This window comes from Prionailurus viverrinus, chromosome B4 (genome assembly GCF_022837055.1).
Source record: "Prionailurus viverrinus isolate Anna chromosome B4, UM_Priviv_1.0, whole genome shotgun sequence".
In the NCBI taxonomy this organism is placed as follows: domain Eukaryota; kingdom Metazoa; phylum Chordata; class Mammalia; order Carnivora; family Felidae; genus Prionailurus; species Prionailurus viverrinus.
Window position 1 is genome coordinate 88,327,240 of NC_062567.1, and position 11,261 is coordinate 88,338,500.

Sequence of the window (11,261 nt, forward strand, 5' to 3'; positions counted from 1 at the left end):
AGAGGCACATGTCTGGGGCTCCTGGGTGGCTCAGTCGGTTAAGCATCCAACTTCGGCTCAGGTCATGGTCTCGCGGTTTGTGAGTTCGAGCCCCTCGTGGGGCTCTGTGCCGCCAGCTCAGAGCCTGGAGCCTGCTTCGGATTCTGTGTCTCCCTCTCTCTCTGTCTTCCCCTGCTCACACTTTGCGTCTCTGTCTCTCAAAAATAAACACCCAAAAAAGTTAAAAAATAATATTGTCAGTATATCGTATCATGTTACTACTACAACCCTCCATGCGGTAATTCTTTTTAGATGCACCAAACCTTTAGTAAAATCTGACTTATCGGTATACATCCATGTATGGGAATGTTGAGGCAACTACAGAAGTAATACAGAATAACAACATTCATCAGAATCTCTCAATAGCTAACAATTGCATTGGCTTAAGTGAAAAAATGAATTCATTGGATCATTGAACTGAAAATCCAAGTGCTCAAACTATATACTCAAGGAACTCTTTTTTTTGGTTCTACTGCTATTTTTCTCCATGTTGTCTTTATTTTTAAGCAAGCTCTCCCATACACTGGTGGAATGGCCACGCGAGGCTCTAATTGAGCAACCCCAACAAAATCAGAACTTGTTTCCAAAATGTTTCGGTGACAGTACTAGGCAGATACTTACTTGCTTTGCTTGTCTAACCCCAGAGCAATCACCATGGCCGGGCAAGTCCAAACCTGGGTAAAACGTCCGTCTCTACATCCAGGAGGCTAAGTCAATTCCTTGAAACACATGGACCAAATCTGAAATGACAAATCTGGATGACAGGCACATAGCATTAAAACAATAGATGTGTAATATTATATCAAGTATTGACAAATCTTCTGAATAAAAATATAACCAAGTAAAGGGAGAGGAGGACAGGCGGTGGTTTTTTGTTTTATGTTTTTTTTTTTGGGGGGGGGCTTGTTTTGGTTTGGTGTTTGTTTGTTTGTTTTTAGAAAATGTCAGCAGGGAATGAGTGTTAGGAGCTGGTGGAGAGTGTTTGGATATGGGGAATGACAAATGCAAAGACTCTGAGGGTGGCTTGTGCTGAGAGTATCTGACAGCCAGCGTCGGGCCCACGTGGCTGGAGTACAGAAAGCAAGAGTTGGTAGGAGATGAAGAAAGAGGGACACAGGATGTAAATTAGGAACAGCCTTGTAGACCACAGCAAAGGTAGATTTTATTCTAACCACGACAGGAAGGTAATGACGCAATTTGAGCACAAGATTGACATGAGGTTGCTTATGTTCTAGGAAGAAGGCTGCCTACTGTTATAGACGTTAGGAGGCATCCGGGGAGGCCGAGAGAGGAAACAGAAGAGTTACGAGGCATGGGGCACCGACAAGAGATGAAAGGTAACGGCACCTGCCCTGCAACGGTGGTGGCGGAAGTTGGATTCGTGGTCAGATTCAAGAATCATCTGCAAAGTTAATGCCGATAGGGTAGAAGACGGATTGGAGAGAGGATGAGAGCGAAAGACACCAGTCCAGGATGATTTCAAGGCTTCATGCTAGAGAAACTAAGGGTCCCATTTAGATACAGTATGTAAAAAATAATGGCTGCATGTCACCACACACATTCACACGTACACACACATCTTTTTTTTTTAATTTTTTTTTTCAACGTTTATTTATTTTTGGGACAGAGAGAGACAGAGCACGAACGGGGGAGGGGCAGAGAGAGAGGGAGACACAGAATCGGAAACAGGCTCCAGGCTCTGAGCCATCAGCACAGAGCCCGACGCGGGGCTCGAACTCCAGGACCGCGAGATCGTGACCTGGCTGAAGTCGGACGCTTAACCGACTGCGCCACCCAGGCGCCCCCACACACATTTTATTAAAGAGCCCATGAACTCTTAGGATCTGGCACTCAGTGCCTGCATATGTCTGGTAATCCTAAACATTGCTCTCAAGACTAACATCATTCAGGCCCCTGGGGAAACACTTCTCTCTCTCTCTCTCTCTCTCGCTCTCTCGCTCTCTCGCTCTCTCGCTCTCTCGCTCTCTTGCTCTCTCGCCTCATATCCTTGAACTGTAAGCACATGGCTGTCCTGAAGGTATCCAGATTGTGCCATTGCCAGTGCTGGAGATGACACACTGCTTTCATCTGTGAAACACCGAGAAGGGGACTTGAGCCGTGCAAGGACTTAGGTAAGAGAGAAAGAGAAATGAAGTTGCCACATCTTTCCTCTTGCATAAATAGCATCATTTCCCAGCAGTACCGAGTATCAATTTTCCTGCTTCTCTTGATATTCCAATTTGTGGCCTGGGAGATATTCTTTAATTGCTCATTATTCAAAGCTGTGGTGCATGGCTTCTGAAGAAAACAATTTGCAACATTGAAACAATTCAAAATACTCTTATATTTATACACGAAGACCTAGATGTAGCTAATGCAAGAAATGTAATGCTATTTACACGGGTAATTAGACGCATATCAAAGTCTAGATTTGCAAATACTTTTATAAAAACATTTAAGAAGATCTAATGAACTTTTCAAACTAATAAATTTAAATAGATGCACGTTAGAAGATGAAGGCAGAGCAGAGCCCTGCAAGGGCAAGACTTGAACTTTGCTCTGTAAAGTGATTGGCCTTATTGCCTTTTCCATGGTCAACCCATGGTGGGTATCTCAGCACCAATGCATTGGTATGAACATTTTTTGGATATGGACCAGTTTTATTTGAATAATTTTGACTTAAAATTTTTGATATGCATTAATTATCTTCTATCTTTTACCTTCTAAGTTTGTCAGCAATTTAAAACACTTGAAAGAAATAACTTTCTTGAAAATAAAAATAATTTTTGTGTTGAATTGTGATATATAAACTTAAGAGAGTCAATTTTGAATCCACTGAATACTATGTTTTGTTGTTTTAATCCGGTAGATCATAACTGCCAACACAGCACAAATGAAATAAAAATATTTATTATAACATAATAAATGATTTTCCTGAAGTCAAGAAAAATCTATTTTGTAGAAAAACTATGTGAAAATACACATAGTAATATGTAATAATGTGCACATTATGTATATCTTTTCTATTACTCATCCAAATGTTTCCAGCCTATAAATTAAAGAATGCTTAATAATCATTGTTAAATTAAATTCAGCCATCTTCAGTATTTTGCCAACTTTCAGCCGTACAAAAATAATATTTTCTTATATTTTTATATATAGATTATGGTATATTTGACAAGGGAGGAGGATAGAATATATTTTATTTTATTGATTAGCCTGATTTAAAATTCCTTAAACATTTTGCCATGTGGTATGCAGGCCTCCATTCACGCGCTTGCCTGGGCCCTCTAAATGTCAGGGGCAGCCTTGTTCAAAATACCAACAGAACACCCGAAGAGTGTGGTTAATTCTGGGAGGTCAGGGAAGGTGCTGCTGAATGTACATGACGGATAGTTGGGAGCTCAATGGGCAAAGGAAGAAGGGCATCCAGAGAGTGGGAACAGCATGTGCAAAGCTGAGTAGTCAAGCACTGTGAAACGCAGTCAACCTGACGTGGCCGGACATAAAGCTGTGTGAGGACAAGGGAATGCATGGACACAGAGGTAGAGACGGGACTCAGAGAAAGACATCCAGAACTGATACACATACCTCTTGTGGTTACTCACCATCTATGGCTTTTATTCGTGCAGAAATATCTTTTTGAGAACTTATTATGCACCACAACTCCCACCCAGGCATTGTTTTTGCTCTCCAGGAGTTAGGGAGAGGGATTCCAGTGGGGAAATGTGTTATGAAAGTCACTGTGCACGCAGAAAGCTTTGCGTCTCAGGAAGCACCTTGAGTGAGGGATCCTGGTGTAGGATCTTTGCAATTCTACCCAGCCTAGGATCTGAAACCCGATGATTTACTCTCCATGAAATATTTGCTGAATTGAAGGGAAAAAAAGAGATCACTGCTGGGATATTTGGATGTATTCTTTTAAAAAAATATTTAATATTTATATTTGAATTTATTCTTTATGCTACATTGCAGGAAACACATTTGTGAATTATTTCCCAAGGTCTCAGGTTTGAGGGATGTCTGGAATCCATTAGCTAATGAGAAATGCTGTGAGAGAGTTGAAGACTTACAAACAACAAAATATCGTAAATGTTAAAATAATAACAAATCATTATGACCAATAATAAGAGCTGCCATTTATCAGTCACTTACTATTCGCTGATCTTTGTGTTAAGTGCTCTCTATGAATGATCTCTATGGCCTTTTCATTCTTAGACCAACTCTACAACACAGATGAAGATACTGGGGGGCAGCAAAATGAATTAACCTGCCCTGATACAACCAACAAGCGACAGACCAGAAGTTCAAACCCAATCTGACTGTATCTGCAGTGTCCCTTAACACACACACACACACACACACACACACACTCACACACACACGCATATATATGGAACAGACAGTGCTTTTAAAATAGTCCAAAGAGCTGTGATCACCCTCAAAATGCACCGCCTTGTGGTTTTTTTCTCTCCTGGCGATTTTATAAGATTTGGACAATGGCCACATCTATATGATAAACAGATGGAGTGTGGACTGTTTCCATCTGGCGCATCTCTAAAACATGCTCATCTCAGTGGATTGGTCCTGGGGTTTCTGTGGTGAGTGAAAGGGTTCTCCAGCCAATATGGAAACACAGTTACTCAACCGATGGAGCTGAGAGACAAGGGTTTCTTTTGCAGGATTCCAAGTCCTGTTAGTGAGAATCTATTGCCTCATCAAGGAATCAATTGAGAGACAGAGTTGTTGTTGTTGTTGTTTTTTAATTAGAAGCATTTGCTTCCATCAAAAATGTTTAGAAGAATGTAAATATTAAGAGAAGGGGAAGAAGTACTTCTCAGCATACAAGAGCTTGATGAAGAGATGTCTCCACAGCTGAATCTTAGTCACTAAGGGCCAGAAGATGATGGGAGAGTTTGCCGAAGAAAGACGAGGAGCTGGGCCATCTCGTGTGGCTGTGGATGTTGCTCACCGCACAAGGGCTCCTGTCAGAGGAGGCGAGTGAGACTCAAATTCAGCCAACGCTCTGCTTGCCAAATCAAGCACAGTGGTGCAGGCCGTATCTGCCCCGAAGGACAACTGGGTTCGAATTTGCGTCTATAGCTTCCTTCCATTTTAAAGGTGTTAGCGGTGACACCAGGTATTCGGCCCCACTCTTCCAAATCCCTCACACACTTTGGAGCATTGGAGAGACTATATGGAGTAGTAGGTTCCAGCTCTGGGCTGCTACCACTCCGACTCCCGGCTCAGTTCCGGGGTCAAGCCCCACATCGGGCTCCGTGCTGACAGCACAGAGCCTGCTTAGGATTCTCTCTCTCCCTCTCTCCCCCTCTCTCTCTCTCTCTGCACCTCTCCTGTTCATACACACACAGTCTTTCTCTTTCAAAAGAAATAAACTTAAAACAATTTTAATTCCATATTTGGGGTGGGCGAGTGGTCCTAGACAGTGACATAGGAAGACCCCACCTCACCTCCTTCCATGGACACATCAAGTCTGTAACTACATATGGAATAATTCCCACTGGAAAAGAACAGAAAGCTGGACAGCTTCCTCCACGAGGGACAAAAGGGCCACACTGAGATGGACAGGGGAGGCAAAAATGTGACCTTACCCAAAACCCCACCCCTGGCACAGCAACCCACAAAAGGGAGGGATCTCACAGGCCCAGAGCCTTTCCCTGAGTTTCGAAGGGTTTCTGGTCCACACCGGTCACCCCAACCCTTAGGGCCTGTGCCAAAGAGACAAGGCCCCCCACACGTCTGTCTTTGGAAACCAACAGAGGATCCTTACATCCAGAGGATCCAGGGGACTGGGAGAGGCTTGCATGTGGGAAGAGCACATCCTGGGAAGCTCATCCTGGGAAGAGCACAAAGGCAGCAGTTTCAGAGGTAACAGGATTATATGTGAAGGTGATTCATTTGCTAATCTTAAAGTGTCTGCTGGAGGGGCAGGAATTAGTTGGGATTTTCCTCAGGAATGGAGGTGCTGAAGAGTGCCAACGTTTGCACTCTCTCACAACCCTGCTAGAACAGGCAGGCGCCTATGGACACAACTAGCTCAGCCTGAAGGCCTGCCCCACTCCCAATGCACTTCTCCAGCCTCAGAAAACCATGGGCCTGCCCAGCCCCTGGTGCTTGCTCCTGGCCTTGTCAAAACCACAGTCCCCCCCACCACTCTCCAGCAGTTAAGCTGGTGGACAACTGCAGTCCACACAGGGAATGCTTCTTGATTGCCCATCTCTGCGGGCCAGAGGGTCTTGGGTTACTGGGCCCCATGGGACTGGAACAATAAGAAAGATGGTTCTGGGCAGAACACCACACCCAGGGCGCTGCACAGACAGCAGACTGACATACACCCCCAGTCTGCATGTGAAAAAGGCGCATTTAATGGTCCTGGAGCCTCAACCTGAGGGATGAGCTTTGAGTTTGCCGCACGTATAAAGGCTACAGAGGGGCTCTTGGGAAACATAGGCAGAGAGACAACATCTATGTGTTTTCTTTGCCACGGCTTGCTCCTACTTCCCAGAAAGGATCTCATACACTCATCTGAAGCCTCAGTTCTTGCGATGGCCACCCAAGGAACACCTTCACATCTCTTAGTCTGAAGGTCAGCATGGTCTAAAACTGCAGCCCCACAGGACTGTGTATATTTGGAGACCTTAAAAGCTGCTGCCTGAGGATCAGGCAATCAGCCTGAATCTGGGTGCTGACTGACATCTCTCCCTTTGGGTCACTGACAGGTCCTGGCACCCCCTCAACCACTGGGACCTATGAAGAATAAATCAAGCTGGGGCACCCATGTGACTCAGTCGGTTAAGCAGCCAACTCTTGATTTTTGTCTCAGGTCATGATCTTGCGGTTTATGGGATTGAGCCTTATAGTGGGCTCTGCACGGATGGTTCTCTCTCTCCCTCTCTCTCTGCCCCTCCCGTGCTCATGCACGCACTCTTTCTCTCTTTCTCAAAATACATCAACACTTTTTAAAAAGAATCAATCAAACTAAAAATATGGAAGAAGCCCAAATGTCCGTCAATAAATGAATGGATAAAGAAGATGTGGTATACTGGGACACCTGGGTGGCTCAGTCAGTTGAGTGTCCAACTCTTAATTTCGGCTCAGGTCATGGCCCCAGCATTATGGGATCAAACCCCGTATTGAGCTCTGCACTGAGCATAGAGCTTGCTTGAAGTTCTCTCTCTCTCCTCTCTCTCTGCCCTCCTCCCCCACTCATGCTTTCTCTCTTCCTCTAGAAGAAGAAGAAGAAGAAGAAGAAGATGTGGTATATAGGTATATATGTATACACAATGAAATATTACTCAGCCATAAAAGAGAATGAAATCTTGCCATTTGCAACAACATGGTTGGATCTAGAAAGTATAATGCTAAGCAAAATATGTCAGTCAGAGAAAAACAAATACCATATGTATGGAATTTAAGAAACCAAACAAAACAAAAAGAAAAAGGAAACAAAGAGAGAGACAAAACAAAAAACAGATTCCTAACTATAGAGAACAAACTATGGTTATCAGACTGGAGGTGAGTAAGGGGATGGGTGAAATAAGTGAAGAGGAGTACACTTATCTTGAGTACTGAGGAATGTACAGAATTGTTGAATCACTATATTGTACACCTGAAACTAATTTAACACTGTATGTTAACTATACCAGATTAAAAAGAAAAAAAGAAAAAAAAAGAATAAATCAGGCTATATAGAGCCATGCAAAGGTTTGAGAGACAACCAAGAGCTAGGGCAAGGTTGAACAAGAAGGACCATCACCTACACAAGGCCACTGTTCCAAGACTGGGAAAAATAGGTGTTTCACCAAATGCATAGAGAGTCAAACAAACACAGAGAGTCAAGCAAAATGAGAAAACAGAGGAATATGTTCCAAAAGCAAGAACAAGAAAAACCTCAGAAAAAGACCTTAATGAAACAGAGATAAATGATCTATCTAATAAAGAGTTCAAAGTAACGGTCATAAAAATGTTCACCAAACTTGAGAGAAGAATAAATGAACACAATATGAATTTTTGAAACAGATAGAAAATACAAGAAAGTCTCAGGGCTGAAAAATACACTACCTGCACTCAAAACTAGAAGGGGACCACTAGCAAACTTAAACGAAGCAGAAAAATGGATCAGTGACTTGAAGACAGGACAGTAGAACTCACCCACTCAGAACAGTGAAAGGAAAAATGAATTTTTAAAAGTGAAGATAGCTTAAGAGGCTTATGGGACAACATCAAGGAGAATAAAATTCACATTATAAGGGTCCCTGAAGGAGAAGAGAGAGAGAAAGAACGGAAAAATTACTTAAAGGGATAATGGCTGAAAACTTCCCTAACCTGGGAAACAGATGCCCAGGTCCAAGAAGCAAAGCAAATGAACCCAAAGAGATTCACACCAAAACACATTATAATTAAAATGTCAAAAGTTAAAAATAAAGCATCTTAAAAGCTGCACGTAAGAAAAACAACTTGTTATGTATGACAAAACCCCCATAAGGCTTTCAGATGACTTTTCACCAGGAACTCTGTAGATCAGAAGGGAATGGAGTAATATAGTCAAAGTGCTGAAAGGAAAGAACTTCCAACCAAGAATACTCTACCCAAAAAGGCTAAAATTCAGAATTGAAGGAGAGAGAAAAAGTTTTCCAGATAAGCAAAAGCTAAAGGAGTTCATCACCACTACATCAAGCTAAAAGGTTACCTCACATTGAAGGAAACTATTAACAAAATAAAAAGGCAACCTTCTAAATGGGAGAAAATTTTTGCAAATGATATATCTGATGAAGGGCTAATATCAAAATATATAATGAAAAAAATCAAACAATTCGTTTAAAAGTGGGAAGAACATCTGAATAGACCTTTTTTTTTAATTTTTTTTAATGTTTATTTATTTTGGGGGCAGAGAGAGACAGAGCATGAATGGGGGAGGGGCAGAGAGAGAGGGAGACACAGAATTGGAAGCAGGCTCCAGGCTCTGAGCCATCAGCCCAGAGCCTGACGCAGGGCTCGAACTCACGGACCGCGAGATCGTGACCTGAGCTGAAGTCAGACTCTCAACCGACTGAGCCACCCAGGCGCCCCTGAATAGACCTTTTTTAAAGACAATATACAAATGGCCAATAGGCACATGAAAAAATGCTCAACATCACGAATCATCAGGGAAGTGCAAATCAAAACCACAATGAGATATCACCTTATGCCCATTAGAATGGATACAATCAAAAAGATAAGAAATAACAAGCGTTAGAAATGCTGTGGGGAAAAGAGAACCCTCGTACACTGTCGCCGGGAGCGTAAATTGGGGTGGCCACTACAGGAACTACCACGTGATCCAGCAATTCCACTACTGGGTATTTTATCTGAAGAATACAAAAACACTAAGTATGAAAGATATCTGCACCTTTATGTTCATTGTAGCCTTATTGACAATAGCTAAGATGTGGGAACAATCTAAGTGTCTATCAATGGCTGAACGGATAAAGATGTGATATATATATATATACATCTGTAGATGTATATATACATATACAATGAATGGAATACTACTTAGCCATAAAAAAGAAGGAAATCTTGCCATTTGTGACAACACGGACGGAACCAGATAGAGGGTATTGTGCTAACGGAAATCAGCCAAACAGAGAAAGCCAAATACCGTATGATTTCACTTCTATGTAAAATCTAAAAAACAAAACAAATGAACAAGCCAAACCAAATAAAACAAAACTAATAGGTAACGGGAGCAGATTCGTGGTTATCAGAGGGGAAGAGTTTTCGGGGATGGGCCAAAAGGGTGAGAAGGGTCAATTTTTTTTTTAATTTTTTTTTAATGTTTACTTATTTTTGAGACAGAGACAGAGCATGAACAGGGGAGGGGGCAGAGAGAGAGGGAGAGACAGAATCGGAAGCAGGCTCCAGGCTCTGAGCCATCAGCCCAGAGCCCGACGCGGGGCTCAAACTCACGAACCGTGAGATCGTGACCTGAGCCGAAGTCGGACGCTCAACCGACTGAGCCACCCAGGCGCCCCGAAAAGGGTCAATTTTATGGTGAGGATGGTAACTAGACTTATTACGGTGATCACTTTGAGGTGTATGCAAATATCAAATTATAATGCTGTACACCTGGAACTAATATAATGTTATATACCAATTTTACCCCCAAAATAAAATCAAGTAATAAAATAACATATGTGGCCTGCATGATACTTATCTTGGACAGAGCTGTTGTAGAGGGAGTCAGAAAAGATTTAAATACCCTCCCCTCCACGTACTAGCTCTGCTTCCTTGGGCAAGTTCTGTCATCACTTCTTTCATATAAAAGTGAATTTATCAAACAAAAAGCAGAATCAGACTTACAAATACAGAAAACAAACTGATGGTTGGCAGAGGGGAGGGTGTGGGGGAATGGGCAAAAAGGGTGAAGAAGAGTGGGAGACACAGGCTTCCAATTACGGAATGAGTAAGTCACTGGAATAAAAAATGCAGCACGGGAAACACAGTCAAGGGCACTGAATGGCAATATAGGGGGACAGGCGGTGGTAGCTACATTTGTGAACACAGCATAATGTATAAACTTAGCGAATCACTATGTTGGACACCTGAAACTAAGGTAACACCGTGTGTCCACTATACTCAAATATAAAATAATAATAATAATAACGAAGGACATATGGGTGGCTCAGTCTGTTGAGCATCTGACTTCTGATTTCGACTCAGGTCGTGATCCCAGAGTCGTGGGGTCGAGACCTATGCCAGGCCAGTGTCTCGCTCTCCCTCAACCCCTCTCCGCTGCTCGCTTGTCCTCTTTGTCTCTCTCAAATAAAATAATACTAACAATAACAACAACGACAACAATAATAAATGTTTGCGACCTCACGGTGTTATTCTGACGATTAAGCATTTCTGAAGCAGGTGAGTATTCTCAGCTTCCAAAGCACAAGCTGAAGCTTCATGCCAGGATCAAGCTGTAGCCTCTAGCCAGGGAAAGAGACCTTGCAAAGGACCCTGGCTTTGAGCATCATTTTCACTTTGCAGAAATCCCGCTTTTGTTTCCAAGAAGCCTGCTAGGACTAAGGAACCGTTCTCGCGTGGCTGGTGCCACCTCCCCGTGCCACACTGGAGCACAGGCACCCAGATGACAAGGTCCTCAGGGCCAAGATGCACATCTCGTCTCTTCAGCCCCTTTGGGGCTCCCTGCTAGGCTATGTGTTTCCATC